The sequence below is a fragment of the Leuresthes tenuis genome, unplaced genomic scaffold (genome assembly GCF_036924035.1).
Source record: "Leuresthes tenuis unplaced genomic scaffold, fLeuTen1.0.hap1 SCAF_55, whole genome shotgun sequence".
Lineage (NCBI taxonomy): Eukaryota > Metazoa > Chordata > Actinopteri > Atheriniformes > Atherinopsidae > Leuresthes > Leuresthes tenuis.
Window position 1 is genome coordinate 463303 of NW_027325409.1, and position 2766 is coordinate 466068.

Below are 2766 nucleotides of genomic sequence, written 5' to 3' on the forward strand. Positions count from 1 at the left end.
GTCAGAACAAAGCCTCAATACGGGATTCTCGTGGTGTTTTTGTTGCTGCCTTGTCTTTTGCATAGAGTAAAAGACAAGGCAGCCATCGAATAGGGCCCGATTGTTCCTACTTGGTCAGCCGAGGAGCAAGGGGGGGGGGGGCAAGCGTCTCAACCAAGCAAAGCTCACCATGGGGAAGGTGGCTATACCAACTAGCCTGATGCCCTGCTCCCGCAGTGACGGATAATCATACTCTGGTTTCTCTTCATAACATACAAGTCTTTCGCCTTTTACTAAAGACTTCCGTGGAGAGCAGCACTAATGAGTTGTTTCTATTATTGGCAGGCTTTACCTTTGCGGGTGAAGCCCTTTCTGTCTGTGCAAAAGAAATCTTGCTACTTTGCAGAGTGACTTCTCTGAGTAGAGTCGCCTTACAAGACAAGGCAGCCATCGAATAGATTGTTTCTACTTGGTCAGCCGAGGAGCAGGGGGGGGGGCAAGCGTCTCAACCAAGCAAAGCTCACCAAGTAGGAACAATCGGGCCCTTTTCGATGGCTGCAACACCTGAAAGAGATATTGATGCGAGACCCGATCAAATGCTTTTTCAAAGTCTAAATTTAAGATGACAAGCCGGGTGTTTCTGTCTCTAGCGTAATCAATGATGTCTCGAATCAGTACGAGGCTGTCGGTGAGTTGTCTCCCTGAGATGGCACAAGCTTGGTCTGGGTGAATTACCTCCTCTAAAACAGAGGACATCCGTGTCGCTAAAACCTTGCTAAAAAGTTTACAGTCAAAGTTTAAAAGTGTGATGGGCCTCCAATTCTTTAGGTCAGTCTTATCATTTTTTTTATAAAGTAGAGTCACTATTCCCACTCTAAAACTGTCAGGCAGTCGGTCGAGTTTTTCAAAATCTTTAAAAACATCTAAAATGTCTGATGATAAAAGGTCCCAATAGGTCAGATAGAATTCTGCAGGAAGCCCGTCTAAACCCGGAGCTCGACTTCTCTTAAAACCTGTTAGGCATTTTTTTTAACTCTAAAGCAGTAAAATTCTGTGTCAAGTGTGCATTCTCTTTTACGGTTTTGTCAACGAATTTTAAGATTTCTGCCGATGTTTCCAAGTGCACTGGTTTCTCTTTGTACATGTTACTATAAAAGGTATGTACAGTTTCAATCATCTCTTGTGTGGATTTTGTTAAAAACCCATCTTCTCTTTTTAGATTTTGAATACACTCCTTTTTATTTATAACTTTCTTTCTTTTTCACCTTCCTCAATTTCCTGCTCCCTGCTTCTTACAAAAATTCCTTTACTCTTTATTTCTGCTAAAACTGACATTTCCTTTTTGACATCTTTGATTTCTTCTTTAAAGTCTATGCCACACTGATTTAGTTTAAAGTAGCGCTGTAAGCGTTTATGTAGTCCCATCATACATCTATTCTCTTTCCTTTTTTTACGTTTACCTTGCTGTTTAAAAAAAGTCTGGGTCGTTTCCTTCACCATTTCCCACCATTGTGCATGTGTTTCGTAGAGGTCTTGAAGGGTCTGCCACTCTTTATAACATTCCCTGTACTGACTGACTATGATTTCATCCTCCAACAGGGAACAGTTGAGTTTCCACAGACCACTTCCTACCGTCACACCAGAAGGGGGTGAAAGGGTGCAGGAGAGCATAAGGTGGTCTGAAAAGAAAACAGGGGTTAATCTAACATCAGTGGGTGGGCAATCTCTAGTAAAGAAATAATCAATGCGAGAGGCTCTGGTGCCATCATGACTAAACCAGGTGAAGCCCTCCTCTCTGGGATGCATGGTTTTAAAACAGTCAGTAAGCTTAAAATCCCTGCATATGCCCTGAAGTAAAATCGAAGTCTTATCCACTTTAAAATCTACCCCTGCTCTTTTTCTATCTTTCCTGCTCAAGATACAGTTAAAATCCCCTCCTACAACTAAAGGTACTTGCCCTAGCATGTAAAGCTGTATATCTTCTAAAAGGTCATACCTTTCATTTTTTCCATTGAAACCATAAATATTTAAGAGGTTAAAGTCTTGCCCCATAAAATTCAAGTGTGCTAAAAGTGCCCGTCCGTCTCTCACCACTGTGCTACCTTTCACCAGAACATGCGGATTTTTAATTAGAATGGCCACACCATCATTTTTATTTTGATTTGAGCCACTCCATATCGATAAATGGGGCCACATTTCCTCCCATTGTCTATGGTTTTTTAAAAAAGGTAGTCCACATTCTTGTATTAAAAACACATCTGATTTTATGGAGTCTAAGAAGGATAAAATACTCTGGGCTCTTGTCTTTGATTTCACACTTCTCACATTTAGTGTTGAGAAGGTGAGAACCATTAAAAGCATAAAGGAAAGTAGGTATGTCATTTTCGTTTTTCTAAGTTATCAAAACAAATTACACACAGGTTATTTCTTGGGAAACTAGCTCTTCCTTCATTTCTTTAGGTGAAAAGTGAGTAGGGTGATCTATATTTCCTTTTCGGACTCTCGGTGTTGGCCTCTGACGCAATGTTGCATTTAACTTTGAGTCCCTGGGGGTCGAGTGCAGAGCTGAAGTTAAAAAGGAGACCTCATTTGGTCAGTCGGAGGGGAAGACTCTAGGTTCTTCCACTGAAGAACTGTCTGAAAGGGACCTAACCCTTCCCCTCTTCTCTGATACCACTGGGGAATCAGAGGCTCAGATGCCGTCCTCTTCGGCTGTTGACCTTCGGGGAGGTGAGTATCTTCACTAGACTCACCTGTCTGCTCTTCCTCCTCATTTAGCGTAGCTCC

The 2766-nt window shown here is 41.9% G+C and overlaps 1 non-coding gene across 1 annotated transcript; it reads left to right on the top strand.

The window, feature by feature from the left end:
- The first annotated feature begins 228 nt into the window (after nt 1-228).
- Nucleotides 229-342, top strand: LOC140285720 (U5 spliceosomal RNA). The gene has a single exon (XR_011910697.1). It is a non-coding gene; the product is annotated as a U5 spliceosomal RNA (small nuclear RNA).
- The last annotated feature ends 2424 nt before the right edge of the window (nt 343-2766 follow it).